This window comes from Candoia aspera, chromosome 2 (genome assembly GCF_035149785.1).
Source record: "Candoia aspera isolate rCanAsp1 chromosome 2, rCanAsp1.hap2, whole genome shotgun sequence".
In the NCBI taxonomy this organism is placed as follows: Eukaryota; Metazoa; Chordata; class Lepidosauria; order Squamata; family Boidae; genus Candoia; species Candoia aspera.
The window spans coordinates 195,364,522-195,383,875 of record NC_086154.1 but is presented as its reverse complement, the minus strand read 5'-3'; the positions used below and the strand labels follow the sequence as shown (position 1 = coordinate 195,383,875).

At 38.8% G+C, this 19,354-nt stretch overlaps 1 long non-coding RNA gene across 1 annotated transcript; it reads right to left on the bottom strand.

The window, feature by feature from the left end:
- Positions 1-13,532: 13,532 nt before the first annotated feature.
- LOC134492548 (uncharacterized) lies at positions 13,533-16,493 on the bottom strand. Its single transcript, XR_010067463.1, has 2 exons — positions 16,297-16,493; positions 13,533-14,159 (listed from the first exon to the last, which is right to left on the bottom strand). It is a non-coding gene; the product is annotated as an uncharacterized LOC134492548 (long non-coding RNA).
- Positions 16,494-19,354: the final 2,861 nt, after the last annotated feature.

Genomic DNA, 19,354 nt, shown 5'->3' with positions numbered 1-19,354 from the left:
CATGAGGTAGACAGAATAAAAACAAAACTTAATACAATACTGATTGACTATGTGCCATCAAGTTGGTATTGACTCTTAGCACTACACAGATAGATTTTCTCCTGGACAATCTGTCCCCAGCCTGGTACTTCAAGTCTTCCAACAGTTCCCCCATCACCACTGTAACTGAGTCCATCCACCTTGGTCAATCTCTTCTTCTCTTTTGTTCCACCTTTCCCAGCACTCTCAATTTCTTCAGAGAGCTAGGTCTTCACATATTGTATCCAAAGTATAAAGTAAGCCTGGTCATTTGTACCTCAGTTGAGAACTCTGGATTGATTTGTTCTATAATCCATTTGTTTTCTTGGATATAATAAAATACAGCATATGATTATTTTAAAAGGCCCAGGGGAATTAAAAATAGGTATTTTCCTGGCATTCAGGGGACATCAAAGAGGGTCATGGAATGAAAAGGCAAGCCATTGCATCAAGAAGCACCTGTCATTGTCATAATATATCACAGCTCAAAAAGCAGGGAAATCTGAAGGACTTCCAAATATGTCCATATAAGAATAGCTTCATAAGGATGTTTGTCAACAAAAAAAACCTGGAATTACTGTGAAAGAGAGAACAGCTGGTGGGATTTTGAACAACAAAAATGAGTGATGAGGTAAGGAATAGATTTTTTAATTAAACTAATGAGGCATTATTTCCTATATGTACAGTAGGTGTAACATGTTCTTTTTCCTTTATTGTATACTAGTAATGAGTTGGCCAGTGAGATAGATGTTCATGAGAACTTCATTCAATTAATCATATGAATGAATGTTTTATTATAGCAAAAGGCCAACGACATATAATAGCCTACAAGTATAGACAATAAACAACACAGAATGGTATAGCTGTTGAGAAAACCACATTACCAGTTTTGTTACCTGCTGGTGCACCCTACAAACTGCTGTACAAAATTTTGTTACTAGGTTGTAACAGGCTGCAATGTATCTGAATGGCCAGGAATTTTCTAAAGGTATGGAATATTTTCCCTGATATTTAAAACATTTAATTGACAGTATTGCCTTGGATGTTCCAATTATTCATCTTAAGATTTTTGCAAATGACAATTTTTGCATTTGTTCATTAATCAGAACATACTGTATCTGGTCTATATAGGTAAACTTGAAATCAAAGGTGGGCGATATGCAGAAATGGGCCTGCTCATAAGTTATCGGATACTCAGCAGAAGATCACCAAGCATTTCCTATTCTCAGTTATTTAATAACAGATGGTTATTCCTCCATCTCTCCCTAAATCATATTGGTCAAATGAAGACAGCCTAGGTTAATTCCAAGCAGGATGGTGAATTCCATTTAATTTCAGTACTAAAAATCTTGAATTTCGTGTTTTAAATGATATGCATATACTGTATGTGTGTGTATTTACATACACAGGTATATTTCCATGTAGGTGTCAATGTGTCATAGAGAAAAATGAAGTAGATCCTGTAAGCCTAAATTGTGCTTGTTCCTAACTTAAAAAAAACTATCACACTTGGAGCATGGAACTCTATCTAAAAAGAACAGATTAAAAAGCAAAAAATCAAGTGCTTCTAATTTTTTAAAAATTAAAATTTAAGTAGTTTATTTGCACCATGACCTATAGGAAATAGAGTACCAATAAAAGGCAAACAGCAGCCAAACCATCGCAACCATGCATGACTGCTGCACTACCCGGTGAACAACTTTTTCCCCCAGCAATAGTGGGGTCTAAGATGCATTCAACTGAATTTAAGTTATTTTAAACTAATTTACTGCTAAAATAAAGCACTGCACAGTCTGTCCAGATTTCTGTGTGCACAGTATGTTTGGGGGGGGGAATACAAACTAGATATTGGGGAGAGGGGGAAGGAGGCATTCCACATATGTAGAACGTAATAGTGATTTTTGCAAAGTTTAGTATAATTTAATTCACCTTTCCTTCAAGTGACTGGAAATTATGGCAAGGCCCAAGGAGGACACGTTGCTTGGTTCCAGCTCATGTCCTTTAGGCAGCCTTTTCAATTTTGTACTGTTTGACTTGAACAAAAATTAAAACATGTTAGCAAAACTCATTCATCTGCAGTGACGCTGACCTAAAGTATTTCCATCATCAATATTAGAAAAGTTGAAAAAAGAAAATTTCCTAGCATTCAAAGCAAAATATGAAACCATATTAAAACAAATTGTTTATGTCCTTTATGTCTTTGATAGTATGTCAGCAGTATGGATGCAAAATCCTCTATTACTTGACCTAAGCATGTTGGTGGTGTTTTTATGTTGGTTTTATACCACCTTTTATGGTTACAGGGAGATAATAGAAACTTCTCAATGCCTGCTGAAAAGGAGAAGTGAAATCATGAAATGAATCTCAATTTGTATATATGAAAGCCTCCTTCCCTAATATGATGCCCTTCAGATATGATGGCCTTGCCAGGTGCCAGAATTCCCAGTCTGCGTTGGTCAGCAGTTGATAATCCCATCATATTTTAAGGGCAACAGGTTGAGAAAGCTTAAAATTTTGAGGGAGATAGGTGGTGATAAAATATGAAATATAAATAAATTATAAATGGGATGGAAAATTAGGAAATAATCTTTCTCCTTTACTCACCTGGGTCCCTTAACAATCACATTACAATAATAATTTTATCATAATTAAATTTCTATATTATTGAAGAATTTGAAGTTTAAAAAATGAGTGGGCTCTATATGTCCCTAAACTCTGAAATTTTAATGTGTCAAAAAGTTGCCCCACATCTAGCTGGCCATCGAAAACAGAAGAGATACTTTTCCTTTAGAAAATACATAAATATATGTGAGAACTTTAAATGTTCACACTGCAGTGAACATCACTTTCTTGTAACATGTTTTTTTATCTATACATCTAAGAGACGAACAATACAGACAAAAGGAACAACTTTTTCAGTTCCTTTAATTTTTCTTCATAGATCATTATAGATCATCCTTGTTGACCCTCTCTGAATCTGCTCCAGCTAGTCAGAAGCCCTTCTTAAAGTGTGGTGCCCTGAACTGGATGTGATACTCAGGTGGAGTCTGACAATGCAAAATAAAATTGAACTATTATGTCCCAAGGAGTACAAAATTTTGATGAAGTCTAACGTTCCTTTTGAACATTCATTTGCTGATTATTATTCAGTTCATAATAAGCTACTCCAAGTAATGTTAGCAAGCTGAGTGTTCCACCCCATCCTATACCTGTAGTTTGATTACTGTTTCCTATGTGAAAAGGTTTACATTTGTTTGCTAAATTTTATTCCATTATTTTCAGTCGGTTTTTCTAATCTATCTTTTTGAATGTATGTTTGACTTCTAGAGTATTAGCTATGCCATCCAATTTTCTGCCATCTGCAAATCTAACAAGCATTCTTCCATATCTTTGTGCAAATCATTAATGAAAAAGATTAATGAAGTATAGGACACAGGACCAAATTTTATGGCAACCTAGGTAAATCAGTTTATGAGGGCCTATGGATAACATTCTGAATACAATTATAAATTGTAAACTGAAAAAATTGAAAAATTTAAAATGTTAATTTAAATTTAAATTTTAATTTAAAATGTTAATTTTGATTTTAATTTTTTTAAAAAAATTGAAAAATGCAAATTTGCCATCTTGGGTTTATATATTATAAACTGTATATTTATATAATATTTATGGGATGGGAAGGGCAATAGCTCTTCCTGGGGATGGCTGGTGCCATAGAGACCTCCCTACTGAATCTCATCTTTGCCATTTGGATTTTATATTTAGTCATATTTATTGTATCATGTCAGTTGTCTGTTTTGTAAATTATGTGTCGATGGTTTTAAATGGTTGATTTTATTATAAACCACTCAGAGTCCCCCTGTTGGGGGGGGAGATGGGCGGTGATAGAAACTTGAATAATAAATAAATAAATATTTGATATTTGATATTTTACAGTTTTTATTATATTTGTAGAGTTATATTTTTATAACATATCTTTTTAATTTATTCAACTGCTATAGTTTTAAATCTTTTGTAAACCGCCCAGAGTCATTTTGAGATGGGTGGTATAAAAATACAATAAATAAATGAATAAATCGACCTTTTTGTCAGCTTCATTATCATGCTAATCATCTCTTAAATAGCTTCCTAATAAGGATGTCATGGCATATTTTGTCATATATTTTGCTGGAATCAAGTTATTTCCATGATCAAAATTACAAAATCAAACCTTCTTTCATGATCATAATTACCCAATCAAAACTTGAGAATGCTTCGTTCTCAGCATTTTTTTCTTGGACACTAACCTTTATAATATTTTAAATTCCACTCTTCAACATACTGGGATTATTTTAATACTTCTACCACTCTATCCCCTGATTTTCATCCCAAATAATTTCACTGCTTTTATTTCTAATTCCATTCATTCTGGAGACTCCTTTGCAACAATAATTCTCTTACATGCATTTTTTTCATTCACAGCTTTTTTCCCCCATTTCATTCCACAAGCATCCATTTTCATACTACCCATTAGCATAACTCCATATACTGTATATGTTTGCTATTCCAAACAAGTCCTACATCACTTTTCTTCATGTCTATTTTAATTTATTATTATTTTATTACGATTTTGTGCAGGCCACTACTCCAAAACAACTCCAGCTGGTTTTCCATTCATTCTATTGTAAGTATATATTTTTTAAAAGAATACAGGACTTGCACTCTCTCTTCCTGCAGGTTGTTCTACTTTCACTCTAATTTCTTCCTTTTCTTCCATGTTTATTTTTTTCCTACGAACAACTTCTGACAGTACCAAAAATTTATCCCACGTTCAAAGCCTCTCACCATTCTTGTATCCTTTACTAATTCTCCCAAGCTTTCAGCATAACGTCCAAAACAACAATGCTTTTCTCATGAATAGACTTGTGCTTAAACCACATATTGAAAAGAAATAGTTATTTTTCTAACCCATACTAAAAAGCAATCACTATTCCCATTCATGGCTCTCTGAATGTCCAGTTACTTTTTATCTACTCTCTCATCTCATTCCATTAATTTCATCTCACAGAATAATTTTTCCCCTGAATTACATTAGTTCAGAATATTGGAAAATTTTTCTCAAGACTCGTATCTGGTTTTTTCATGATTACCACTGACTGGAGTGTAACATCCAGCTATCACTAACCTATTACATCTTTCCCCTTTCTCTTAGTTTCACAGACATGCAACATATATATATATTCTTTCATTCATTTCATTTGTTCATTCATCTTTTTGACCATTTACTTCCCTTATATTCCAATCTCCTGTATGCCATGGTCATCACTGGGTGGGTTCATGCAAATTATCTATCATGGCTTTGTTCAATCAAGGTTTTTATATAACACTTCTTAGTATGACAGAGAATGTGTAACCTATATTAACAATTTTAGTTGTACCTGGCTATATGAAGCATTCCCAGCTAACAATAAGGAGAACATCAGTTCAGCCAGTTTTGGCCCATATTAGTTAATATGCCACAAACACAGGCAAAGCCTAGTTATTGCTCCAAATATCTCATGCTTGTCCATGCATGCTAGGATCTTTAATTTAGAGACTACTTTGCAAGCCAACATACTATTATTTGCATCTCATCAGCTGGGAGATATATGCAAAGTACTGACACTCAGTTATCAAGATGAAAATGTTGCATGAAGTGTCCAAGAATGCTGATAACTCATCTGACTACAAGGATATATTGATTGGAAGGCCATGAAGTCAAGGATAATTGATCTTGTGCATTCTTCCACCTACTGAAAGAGAAATCTGTCAGCAAGGCAAGTCCGGAATTTCCTGACTGCTTGGCAGAATTTATCTCCCACAACTGTCAAGTAAATTAAAATAGGTCATTATCATTTCACTGAAAGATGAAAGATCTTCAGTTTGCTTGTGAAAGCCATCATCCACTATTTCATTGTGCAGGTATTAGTAGACATCAAGGTTTTATTTCCTCTTACCCCCACACACTTATTTTGCCCCAGGTGTTCTCTACAACAGGGGTCCCTGGGCTGTGGGTCTGTACCGGTCTGTGGTCTGTTAGGAAACGGGCCGCACAGCAGGAGGTGAACGGTGGGCGAGCAAGTGAATTTACAGCCTGAGTATTTACAGCCTTTCCCCATCACTCGCATTACCACCTGAGCTCCGCCTCCTGTCAGAGAAAGCAAGCCCATTGGCTGCTATCTCCAAACCGTGCAAAGAAAAAAGAATAAAAGGTCAGGAAAAAGAGGAAGCGCTTGAATCATCCTGAAACCATTCCCCACCCCCCCGGTCCATGGAAAACTTGTCTTCCATGAAACCGGTCCCTGGTGCCAAAAAGGTTGGGAACCACTGCTGTACAATATAGCCAAGTTCCTTCATCTGGATTTCTAAGGAAGTGTGGATACTATTAATATATAGTTCAACTTTTCCTCCTGCTCTATTGCTTCTCTTCCTTTGGAACAAACTGCTACATTCAAATAATGGGAGTTATTTCTAAAAGGTTATACCTATTTAATCTTATTTGCCTTCCTATACTAATAATTCATATTATTTCTTATACACTAAAGCATTACTATTTAGACAATGAAAGCTACCAATTTACGAGTTAAAAGTTTTTCCCAATTTTTCACTGAGTGGCTTAATAGGCCCCATTACAACAACCCTCCTTGTTCATCTTACAGTGCATACATTTTTATTCAGGGTTCTTATTTGGGGATTTTTTTCCCTCCAACATTCACATATTCAGTTTGAAATCCACTTGATCAAGAACACCAAACTTAGCCTAACTCATTTTTACCACCCCTTGTCAGGTTCAACTCATTTTGTGCCAGCTGCCCGTCTTCCAGTTAATTAAGACCATAGTCGCTGAGGTTTGATAAACATTTGAAGGACTGGCAAAGAACAATTAACAGATTTATATAGAACAGAGAAAAACCAAGGGCAAGTTTCAAAATTTTGCAAGACTCAAAAGAGAGAAAGATGGACTAGCTTTCCCAGTTGTAAACTATATTATAGGGCAAATAGTCTATTATGGATAACAGAATGGATAAATGTCCTAACAGCAGAATATCAACTATAGAAAGAACAAGTTTAGCCAATGGACTTTAGAGATATCTAAGGTATAGAGAAACAAAAGAAGACAAGAATCTGAAGGGCCAAAGTATATTATAAAAGTATATTATAAAAGAAATTTTGTTACACATTTGGAATTCCTTGAAAGCAAGGATAAGTCCAACAATTTTGCCACTAGCATCATTGTCAGGTGCTTTTTAGTTCAAGGACAATTATATTAAGAAAGATCTGATCACGTATGCCAAGACTCAAGAAATAGACTAAAGACAAAACAAGAATTGCTTAATGAAGGTAGGAAACTACCACAGTTAATGTATTCATAAATAACTGGGAAAATAAAAAGTAATCTCAGAGAAGAGGGACCCTGAGAAAGATGACAGAATTTGAAACACTTATACAGAACCAAGATCATACCTATCTTATGAATTGTTAATTGAAATACAAAACAGAAACAGAACACATCAGAAATTGCATGATAAAATGGATGCAAAATTTTAAATAAGTAATTACAGTGGAACAATGAGATTTATGGGGGGGGGGGCGGAATCAGTAATATTTACACCAAGCTACAGTCTGAGAGAAAATTGGTATAATTTTTTTTATTGATTATTGATTATGTGCCACCAAGTCAATGTCAAGTCTTAATGATCACATAAATAGATTTTCTCAATGACAATGTGCCCCTAGCCTGGTCCTTCAGGTCTCCCAACAGTGCATCCATTGCCACTGTAATTGAGACAACACATCTTGCTGCTGGTCATCCTCTTCTTCTGTTTCCTTCCACCTTTCCCAGCATTAGAGCCTTCTCCAGAGAGCTAGGTCTTCACATACTATGTCTGAAGTATGATAATTTGAGCTTGGTCATTTGTGCCTTGAGTGAGAACTCTGGGTTGATATGTTCTATAGATAGTATATAACTCTATCAACAATTGCCAACATGGACAAATCATATAGCAGTAAATGTTGGAAATGCCATAACAAAGAAGTAATTTTTTACCATATGTGATCATGCAGAAAGACTCAAAAGTATTGGAAAGAAATACACCAAAGTAAATTCTGAAAATAAAATTTGAATGGAAACTTAGGTATGATCTCAGAGAGTACAAATGAAAAGGATCACAACTTATTAAAATATATGCTGACAGCAGCCAGAACCAATATGGCACAACATTGGAAAAGAGAACCTTTCAACAATGTAAGATTGGAAGACAAAAATTGGAGAATATGCAGCAATGGAAAATTGACTGTATATATTTATAATAAAAGCCTAGCCAAATTCAAGCAGGAATGGCTCACCTATATACAACATATTACATAGCAAAGCAAGTTAAGACATTTAGAATTTGTTTTTTGAAGAGAAAGTAAAGCTGTTTAAGAAATAATTAAAACAATTTAAATAGATATGAGCAATAATCACAGAACTTAAAAGTATTTTATAAAAATAAACATAGCACAATTGTAGAGTTCTCTCTGCTCATCTGAGCTTTTGTCTTCAGACAGATCAAGTGGAAAACTTTTACTTCTTCTTGTTCCCTTTTTAGGCTCTCAATTTAGCCAAGTACACACTGCTGACATAGAAGGAAAATCTTGTAGGGGCTCCCCCTTTGTTAAGACTCACATAGTAGGCAAACCAAAGAAGCAAGAATCACACACATTTCAGAAAGGCAACTTTAATGCTAGTCAGGGGTAACAGCATAATCTTAAAAGCTGTAAGAGTAAATTCCCAGGCAGACTAATAGTGAGTCAATTAAGGTGGAGACTCTTTGAAACACTTCCATTCTATGGTGGCCCCCACATTTGGGCTATGTTCTCATCTCAAATGAACTGAACATCTCCCCATAGTATCTCACACTCTTAAACTCCCCTGCCAAACAACTGTTAGATCTCCCTGTTCAGGGTGTACTGGCTCTGATTCAGGACATGAATCAATACATCCACAGACCAAAAATTGCTTAAGACCTTAGGCCATTTCTCAAAGATCTGCTCTGCCCCTGTATTGTGCTAAAGCCACTGATGATCTAATGTGGTAGCTCTCTGAAGTATTATTAAGTCTTTGTCATAAACTGAAATCTGGGTTAATTGGTAATGTGCAAATACTTCTGGAGGACTATTTTCATCTGTGACCTCTTCCTTAAGTGGTGCTTGTTCGTAGCCGATAATAATTCTATCGTTGTCCTGAATTAAAAAGAAGCACCTTTCTATATGTTTTAGGAACTGTTCATTTAAATGAAAGAAGGTCTCCTGACTGGAGTAAGTTTTAAGCCCTGATGTGGAAAAATTTAATTGCACTTAAATGCAAAGCATCATTAAACATACATTTGAAATGGAATGCTTAACATTGCCACATTTATGTTGAGAATAAGCAGCCCAGTACCGAGAAGGAACAGTAAATAGCATTCTTTCCCTGTTCCACTCCTCTGCAGCAGAGCTGGAAAAGCATCAGTTCCTTGAAGTTCTGCCATTTTGTAGGGGAAGCGGAGAAGAATGGAAGTCTGAGAAAGCAACTCTCTTAGTCATTTACTCAGATGCTGTTTGGAGGATTGGCGTTTCTTTTCCCCATTTGTTTCCCCATCTCCATTAGGTAGGGCAGAATAGATGTTTAAGCCAGAATTGAAACGGTCCAGGCTTCTTTCCTTATGCAGGGCTTGTGTACCATTCCTTTTAGTCTGAAATTTCTTTTTCTTCTATTTCTTTTTTTTCATTTCTGAAAAAGCAGTAGCTAAAATAGAAGCTCCCTATATAATGTCCTTCAGTCCCTTCCTTCCTTTATGGGTATATTCTTCCTTCTTTTCTGACATTCATGACTAAGGTGGTTAATTGTTCTTTAATGGCAAGTATTTTTCCAGAATCTCTGAAGAATGCTTATCTTCACCCTCTTTTTAGACAAATGAGCCTTGTTCTAGTTATTGTCCAATGTCTTCTCTTTAGTTTTTGTTGAAGATTATTGATCACGTTGTTCTCCTTCCTTGTCAGCAAATAATTTGGCAGAACATTTCAATTAGAGTTTTGCATGGCCCATTCTAGCAAGTTGGCACCAGGTTGAATTGTCCACAGATTGCTGGTGGCTTAGACAAATTATCCATCACCAGTATTAGTGCTGTTGGAGTGATCTGCAACACTTGACACCCTTGATCATACAGTATTATATTATCTCCTCTGAGTTCAGCCATCCATGATCCAGTTTCTTGTTTCAGTTCTTTATTTCCCAGCATACATTTTAGTTAAGTGGAAGGATCTTTACTCTCAGCCATTCCAGTTGTCAGTGGGAGACCTTCAGGTTGTCTTAGGCCAACTCTTGTTGACTTTGTAGACATTGTTGTTAGGTTCTTTGATTTATCCCTTTCATTTAGCTATTATATCCAAACCAATGATATTCAGGCTAATTCTTCTATCTCAGACTTGGATGGTGTAGGGTGGTCTTTCTTCTGTAACTACCTGTGATCTCTGGTTTAATGAGTTCTCACTGCCTTAAATTAAATCTGGAAAGGACCATGCTTACTGCTTTTCATCTTGAACATCTTCTGCTCTTACCTTTTGTTCTTTTTGCTTCTCAGGACTGTTGTTCGCAGGCGTCTTCTGTGATACAGGATTTTTAATTTTTACTGATGAAACACTTACTTTAAAGCCTTTCATTACAAGAACTTGCAATTTTTACCTTCTGAATAGCTGGACAAGCAGCTAGTTCATACCTTGGTGGTATCCTGCCTGGATTACTGTAGTTGTAGGCAGGCCTTCCTGCCTCTGCTTTCTGCCTACTGGTTTGTGCCCAGAAAATGCAGTTCATGTGGTCCTAGACCTCTGCAGATATACCCCTATTTCTTATTTTCATCAGTCCCTAAAACTTTTTGGATCTTTGTGAACACTGTAAGTTTAAATTGCTGGTGCTGATTTTCTGACCTGTGTATACAGGAATACTTGGTTATTTGAATAACATCATTGCAATTCATGTTCCTCTGCAATCAAGGACAGTTAGTTTTTCCTCATGTTAAAATGCCCCCGTCAGTTTTGAAGGTCTTTTCCCATTTAGCCCCTACTCATTTAGAACTGATTTCCCCTTGAGTTACATCTGAAGTCCGATCTCTTGAAGTTTAAAATGGTCTTTAAAGCTCTTCTTTTTGCAGGCCCTTTATGAAGCTGGAAGGAAATTATTTCTCATTATTCAGTATAGATTTATAAAACCATTGTGCCAATATCAGGAGAAGTTTTATATTGATTATTGCACTAGGAAATTATTATATTGTTTTATTGCTGATATTACTTATCTTGTACAATATTTTTTTTAAAAACTAAATCCACCTCAACCCCAATGAAAAGTTAGTTCCACCAATTCTGCATCATCCGCTGTGGCTGTTGGGCTCCCAAAAATATTAAGCTGCCAAAAGGGTAACCCAGCTCCAGCAGACACTGCAATCTCCTGATACCCTGAACTCTCAAGAGTGGTATGGTGATGGGTATTATATCCAATTAGCCCAATTATTCATGCCACACAATGACAGAAGATAATTGGGCAGAGCTGGTGCCTCTTCCTCTGAAGAGTAGCCTCCTTTTTTCTCATTCCCTCTGTCCACACATTGAGCCCTTCTAGACATCTTTTTTAGCCTGTTGGCAGAATGCCCCATTTACTGACTGATCTATAATGTAAAAGCTGTCCATTTCCAATCCAGTATTTCTTTAGCCTTCTCTCTCCATATTATCAAATACTTTTTTTATTTGAAAGCTATGACATTATTGCCACTTTTCTATTAAGAAACTCAAGTTCTCCTTTTTCCACAGAAAAATTCTTCGCACAACCCCTCCTTTTTGGCACCTATACGCAGCTCCTTTTAAAAAGAAAGCAGATGCAGATCTGAATTCTTCTCCAATCCCAGCCCCATAAAGATCTAGCAGCTCATTCATGGAGCTACCCTGGTGTTTGCATATATATTTTTAGTATGACTGATCTTCCTTTATCATTCCACTTTGAAAGGCTTATAAATGCAGCTTTATTGCTGAATCACCACAAGGCTACAATCTCAAGAGGCTTTTTTTTCATATTTTACAATTGATCTTCCCTTACCACTGTTGGTCAAAAAATTTTTTTTGCCAAAGCACAAGAAACATGTATGTACAAATTGATTGACTGGTTGGCTGGTTATGTGCCATCAAGTCACTGTCAACTCTAATTCACCATATAGACAGATTTTCTCCATGATGCTCTGTTTCTGACCTGGTATTTCAGGTCTTCCAATGATGCACTCATCGCCACTGTAACTGAATCAATCTGCCTTGCATGCAGGCAAATGTTGTAAATAAATGAAAATGGGGCTGAGTGTTATGGAGACTGCTGGTGAAGGAGAGGGGGGCCCCCTCCAGGGGGAAAAGCACATGCGCAGCACTGAATCTCTCTGCCTCCCAATCAAGAGGTCCAGAAAAGAACTGCCTTAGCTTTCCAGGCTTTTCTGGTAGGGGTTGCTGGTGCCTTTCCAGTTTAACAGGGTTTTGTCTTGTAGAGTAGAACAATAAACACTAGAGCTAAATCTTCTGGTCTCAGTGTGGTTTGTCGCTCTAAATCCTGACACTGAGAGGACACTAGTAAGCATTTTGATTTTGTGGGGAAGAGGGAAATGAATGGATTTTTGTTGACTTACTACTTGATACACTAGGGGAGGGTGCTTGTAGACAAGCTCAAAGAAACTTCAGATAATATGTAACTTGGAGACAGCTAGAACAAGCACTGGTTTGTGAGCCTGGACTCATAATAATATATGGGTAGTCCTCAGTTAACAACAGTAATTGGGACTGGTATCTCTGTTGCTAAGCGACACAGTTGTAAAATGTGACATTACATGACTGCACCGACTTACAACGGCAGTTCTAGTTCTGGTTGTCAGGTGTGACATCACATGATCCCCATTTGCGACCTCCTGCCAGCTTCCCCATTGCCTTTGCTTGTCAAAAGCCAGCAGCGAAGGTCGCAAATGGCAACCACATGGCTGCGGGGCAGTGTAACCATCGTAATTGCAGACCAGTTGACAAGAGCCCAAATTGCGATCATGTGGTCATGGGGATGCTGCTGCAGCCACAACTTCGAGGACTGGCCATAAGTCTCCTCATTCAGTTCTGTTATAACTCTGAATGGTCACTGAATGAATGTTAACTGAGGATTACATGTAACTACATTTTTAATTATACTCCTGTGAAAATCCACCTATGTCTGAAAATGGTAAAGACAACTCTTAAGTATCTGAAATACACTTAAATATTTACTACAATGGCTTGTAGATAGACTTCAGTGAGAATTTTACTTATTTATTTGTACAATTTATCCACTACATCAATCCTAATGGACTCAAGGCATTTTACAGGTAATACACAAAATAATAAGTAATACAATCGCTTTAATAATTAAACATAATACAGTACGTATTAGTAAGTAAACTAACAGGCCCCCATGTCCTTTTCTTTCCTTTTTCCTGTTAAGCAATGGCATTTTCATGGTCAGAGGGGCCTTGGGTCAAGATGCTGTATGCTCTGCACATTGTTTTTTTTCCCTGCCTCTCTGGTTCCATTTCTCCTTCCTGGTTCTCTTTTTTCCTGCATGTGCTCTCTCAACCCCCTACCGATCTGACTCCCCACAGAAAATAAACTCTTTAACAAAGACATTTTAAAGGAAAACCATGTGGTAGCTGAATTTGGGGCTTTCCATGCTGCAACGTCCTGGCCCAGTGCTGGGAGATCCTAGCAACACCACTGCTCCTAAACCCACCCTCCTTGCTTGAGAGACAGACTGAATGTTGCTATGTGCTGTTTCCTCTTACCCTCTCTGAGCTGTACAGCAGGAAATACTTTATGCACTAGGTGGAATCCTCATTCTTGTTGCTGTCCAAAGGGAGACTGCAAGTAAGTAAATGAGATGAAGTAGCTGCTCCTTCAATCTTCTATATGCACTGCTAAGGGGAGGCAGAGAATGAGCCAAAAGAGGCACCTAGTTACCCTTTCTAGGCTGCACTGTGGTCTCAACATCCCCTTCCGTGGTTTCCACAGATAGTAAGCAAGAAAAGTAAAAGCGCTTTTCTGGCTTGTACACTTCACTGCTATAATTGTTGAAGGAGCAAGGAACCAAGAAAAGTCTTGTGTTATTAACTGTTTATTGTTTGCCTTATTCACTCAATCAACTTCACATTAAAAGTGGCAGCATTATAAGCCAGATATATGAATTCACTTTTAGGTAGACTGTTAGTCACATCGTTTTTCAGACCAGGTCTTTGAAATCCGAAGAGAGATGACAACAATTGACCTCAATTAGATCTTTGCCAAGGTATATTCCCTTTCAGGTTTTGAACACACACTATTTGGAAAAGTGGGAAGGGGTTGGTATATATTCAAGCCGGAGCTTCAGCTGAAGTGTTTAATTCTATCTCCCACAGAAATGTTATCCTGATGTTACAGAATTTAATCAGAGTAATGGTTTTGTTCACAAGACAAAGAAAGCCATTTTCCAGTTGGAAGAAATGGATATACTGCACATCTTGGTAAAATCCATTACACCCTTACTTACTGCCTTCTAGATGGGCTGGGGCTAGAGTTCTCAAAATTCCCAGAGAAAACGTGGGAAAACCTTATGGCAGGGTTTCTCAATGTGGGGGCTGCAAAGACAAAGGTTGGACAGATGCCAGAAAGTGCCTTCCTTTTCCTAAGGTTTATCAGTTTACAGGGATGTCACTGGGGCAGGGTGGGGGGGGGAGAGTATTAAAAATGGGGCAGCTCAAAGCCCCACCCCTTTTTCCATGTATCATGTGTGCCATGTATGAAATGGAATGGGGCTTCAATGGGCCAGCCACAGCTGCCAACATGACTTTTTAACACTTTCCCTGCCAGCTGATACAAAATATGCAGAATGCAAAGCAATCCAAGGGTTCCTGAGCACTCTATGAAGCCTGTTATTTTTGGTTTTTTAAAAGAACAACAGAGTATGCCTTTCAAAGGAGGATTAATCACGCCTGGAGGGCACAAGGCTTCTATGCAAAGCTCCTCCACCCTGCTGCTATTTCCACCCTGCTCCACCCTGTTTCCAGGATAGAAAAAGAAAAGAGGATGGGCTACAAGATGGTGGGGGAGGGGAGAGATTGTGGACTCCTTGATGCTCTCTGAGCTTGGCTGTTTGCTTGCAGACATTTCATTACCCATCGAGGTAACATCTAACAATCAAACATCAAGACAAACAATCAAGCAGAAAATAATACCCTAATCAAGGAAGTACCAAGGAGAAAACCACACCCCCACCAACACTGGCAGGGCAAGCTTCTGTATATAAGCAGGGAGCAAGCCCCACACTCACTAACGATGTTACCTGCTTGGGTAATGAAACATCTGCAAGCAAACAACCAAGCTCAGAGAGTACCAAGAACTCCACAGTTCAATTCTGAGCTACATATATTCTCTTCTAGGGGAGAGATTTACAACAGCACCAGACTGGAATAGAAAAAAGGGCTGTTTGTTGTCTTACTGTGACTGAATTGGGACAGTCAAAAGCAGCTAAAACTTAGCCAGCCAGTGTTTTCCAAGCTGCAGCAAATCCAAAGCAATTTAAGAGAAGCTGGTTTAGGCAAGGAAAAGCCTTTTATTTTCTTTTGTCCCCTGATTTTGATGAATGAAAATGAAATCCAGATTTCAGGAATTATGCAAATTCATCCTTTCCCTTTAGAAAATGACTTTAAATTTTACTGGAATTGTTTTTGCTTATTTCCAGTACAGTAAAACACTTTTAAATTGTCAGGTTTTATTTTGATATATAAATTAAAATTTAGTTATTTAGAGTAAGTAGTATTTTTATTTCCTGCCCAAATCTAACTCTAATGAAATGCTTTATGCAAAAGAGGTTATTGCACACATTCAATTTATCATTTTAAGGGGCTCCCAGTACTGCAAAGTGTGAGGAACTCTATTTTATGGTAACAGCTTGACTGGACAGCCTGATTTTGAAAGGATCCATTCTGGTGACAAAATGCACATCCAAGGCCACCTTGCCTTGCTGACTGGAGGCAGAATAATGGGGAAGAGAATCAGGATACTGTATAGGCCTGGTGCCTCTGAGCTGAGAAAGACCTGGGCCCTTTGTGTTAGTGTTACAAATGCTTCTCATTATTTTCTATAAATAACTTCTTGAATTAGATACAAATCTTTGCTGATTCATATCATACCTTTATTCCAGTGAGGCTCAGAATAACTTACCCTGTTAGGATGTGGTCCAAGTAGTGTAAGGCTATCAAGATAGCAACTAGAATTGAAAATTTGCATGAACTACTTGGGAAATAAAAGTAGTTTTATAACATAAATAAACCTCCATTGAGAACAGCAGCAGAAAGATCAGATGCCTGCTCCTTGTTCAACTGCCAGAAAACCTGTAAGTACCAAGGCTACTCTCATGTGCAAAGCATATTTTGCAAGGCTGAGCTACGGCAGCACAGCAACCCCGTAATCATAGTGTAGTTGGTGGTTTGCTCAGGGATACCGGAAGTGCTCTCTGTACATTCTCAGAGAAACTGGTTATTTCAGATCTATCCAGAATTGCAACACAGCAAACGAAGAAACGACTTTAACCATAATTAAGAAAACCGCTTCCCTTTCAAGGCCCGAGGAGAGACCCGCGCGTCGGAGCTGCCTTTGCCCCATTGATATTCAAATTAGGAGGCCGGCCCTTTTGCTTCCGACGGCTCCCTTCGCTCTGCAGATACGGCCGGGGATGCTGTCGCCTCAGCCAGAAGAGGAAAAAATGCCACCTTCGCAGCTTGAGGAGAGGGACAGCTCGAGCCGGTCCTCCGTTTCCGCAGCGCCGGTCTGAGAAAAGCGACCGCCACTGGAGCTCCGGGCCTCGTCGCCACACAGAAGTCACGGGGTAGCCTCGGAGGCGGGTTGAAGGAGGCGCGGGAGGCGGGGGCCGAAAGAGGCACTGCCGCGGATGGCTGCCGGGCTGAGCCGAGGAGGAGCGAAAAGAGGCGGAGGAAGATGGTGGAGCGGGAGGCAGGACTAGCGGCTGAAGGGAAAGCTGCTTCCCAGGTTTCCTGCCTGCCACTGCGCTGCTGCCGTCGCCGCTCCCGCCATCCGCATCCGAGCCAGACCTGCTGAGGCTGCTGTGCGTCGCGAGTGGCTTTGGCGCAAAGGCGCGGAAAGGAAGGTAGGGAAAAGGCGGCGGCTCCTCTCTCCGTGGGGGATGCGGTGGGATGCCGAGGGCTCTTTGATGCCAAGGGGGAGCGGAGGCGGCAGAAAAATCACCCTGCAAGGTTTCCTAAAGCAGGCGGCCGAGCTCGAAGGGCGAAAGGCTCGCCCAGATCCGCCACGACTTGTGCGTGTCATCTAACCTGTGTGAACGGGGTAGAGCAGCTTTTCACAGAATTCCCCCCACCCCTTCTCCTGTGGAGCCACAGGCTCGCTTTTCCCTTCCTTACCAACTTGATGAGACAATGAAGGGGGGATACGGGCGGCCGCCACCAGATTCAACAGTCGGGCAGTCCCGGGCGGACGCTTGGAACTTGTGAGGGAGGCAGCGGCGGGATTGGGGCGGGCATGTTGGGGGGCCCTTGGAGGGGGCGTTGTGAGGCATTGGGGTGAGGGAAGAAGCTGTGGAGAGACGGGCCTCGGATGGCGATGCGAGGCAAGGTAAGGGGCGAATTCGTGCAAGGCTGGACGCCTGCCTGCAGTCGAGAAATGAGGCGATGAATGACGCGTGTTTATTGGGAAAGGTTATCGAGACGAAGCTCGTTCGATAGGTGGAAGGTGCCTGGGGTTGCTTGGATTTCTACATTTAGTGAGAGACGTGGGGAGTGGCAAATCGCAACAGGGTACACATGGCAAATGGGGAGGAGGTCCTGAGGGGTATTTTTTTTCTGAAGGGGGCGCTGCTGGTTCTCCTTGATCTTCTGCTTCCTGGAGGACCACCTTCCTCCTCCTCTTGCCATCTGCTTGGGTTCTTGATAATATTATATCAGTCACTATTGATATGCTGACTTGGGGAGTGTGTACCTGCTGCTGCTGCTATTTGCCACTTTCAGGGGACAGAAGTGCCTTGGCCTACCCTGTTTCTTAAAAACAGCATCTAAACACATGGTTGTGCAGCCAAATACTGATTAAACGTTATGCTGATACAGTTTGTTTTTTTACCTATTTACCGTAGAGGTGGCTGTGACTGGGTATTTGACCATTTATTTTACTGCTGAGGTGATAAATTGAGTACTTGTGATGTAACTGGAAGACTCATTTAGTGCTTTCCCATTTTTCTTGAAGGCTTATTGAGAAGATTAATTTAGCACTCTTTATCCAGTGAAAGTTAAGATTTTTAAAGTGCCTGGAAGGCGTATGAGCTTCAACATATTGCAAAGAATTAACAAAAAGCTTATTTTATTTGGAAGATCAGTAGAGGAAAGGGTTCAATAAATACAAAGATGTTGAGTAGATCAGATAAGTGGCATAAATCTCTAACCCTGAGGGATGCTCTTTATTATTGAGATATGCTTCAAAGTATATGTGTAGGCTTTTGGACATATCTTTGTTTATATATTTCATAAACTCCTTTAACATCAACTGTATGCAGTCTTTTTCATGGTACCTTAATATTCTACTGCACTGCTGTCAAAATTTGGAAACCTTTTTCAGTGTTTGCATCTTTTGCTGCTCACGGCATATATGCCCACTGTCATACTTATGTGAAATTGAGAAATAAGAAAAAAGATACTAAAATATATTTTAGCGGTATGATTTTATCCTTTTAGTACCAATCCAGATTTGTATGATATGCTTGCTTCTTCATTCATACATATAGGATTATAGAGCTGAAACACTACACATACTTTCCTGGGACTAAGCCCCATTGAACACAGCACGACTTATTTTTGAATAAAGATGTATAGACTTGTGCTGAATAGCTGCAGTCCTAAGCACATCTACTTGCAGTAAGTTCTGGTAAATGCAGAAGGACTTACTTTTGAATAAATGTGTATATGGATAAAAGTCCAGTCAGAATTTATGGATTATTTTCTTTCATTATGATTGACCTTATTTGAGGTCTGCAGTCTTAATCAAGGTTTGATTGTGCTGCAATCTTAAGATATGTTTTAGGTTTTATTATTAGTGTATCAGAACTCTTTATCACAACTGTTTTAAAAGAGCTGTCAGCCAATGGTATCCTGAAAATGAATGCAGTACAATAATATTTACAGTTCTGTTTGTACATATCTACACATGCTTCGATCTCATTCAATCTATCTTTCACATATCAAGATTTAGATATTTTGGA